This window comes from Penaeus monodon, chromosome 22, assembly GCF_015228065.2.
Source record: "Penaeus monodon isolate SGIC_2016 chromosome 22, NSTDA_Pmon_1, whole genome shotgun sequence".
NCBI classification, from domain to species: domain Eukaryota; kingdom Metazoa; phylum Arthropoda; class Malacostraca; order Decapoda; family Penaeidae; genus Penaeus; species Penaeus monodon.
Window position 1 is genome coordinate 3,294,239 of NC_051407.1, and position 507 is coordinate 3,294,745.

General features: G+C 46.4%; 1 protein-coding gene across 2 annotated transcripts in view; it reads left to right on the forward strand.

The window, feature by feature from the left end:
* Positions 1-47: 47 nt before the first annotated feature.
* Positions 48-507, forward strand: part of LOC119586830 — a gene marked incomplete in the record, with an annotated part of 64,172 nt that continues 63,712 nt past the window's right edge. Inside the window, 1 exon segment of one of the 2 annotated variants that reach the window (XM_037935554.1) lies at positions 48-387. 2 annotated transcript variants of the gene reach the window in all.

Below are 507 nucleotides of genomic sequence, written 5' to 3' on the forward strand. Positions count from 1 at the left end.
TCACGGCCATTGAGTTACCTGTGCGACTCTGCTCAGTCTGGGCCCACACGGCATCGAGGGAGGGAGGCAGGTGCGCACGCTCTCTCCACGCACGGGGTGTCTCACAGGCAAAGAGATAAACACAAAAAAAAACGTCGACTCGGAAACGTTGCTGTGAGAGAACGTTCCCAAGAGCTCTGGCTTAAAGCAGCTGATATATAAGTGATCCCAGATGTGGGGATAAGTGACTCAACAACCATAAACCTTAGATGGATATTTTTTAAGGATTTATATGCGTCGTTTAGGAGTTTCTGAGAGAAATATTCCGTCACAAAAGTTCCCGTTCTTGAAGGAGAACCTGATCTGAAGTGGATCCAGTGAACAACATTCTTCCTCCGTGAACATCAGGTATCGTGTTCTTACTAGTGTTCTGTCGAGTGTAGAGGATAATAGTACATAAGGGTGACATATCAGGGTGACACACTCGCCCTAAAGTGCTACTGATTTGACGACAAGTACAGTAAGTGT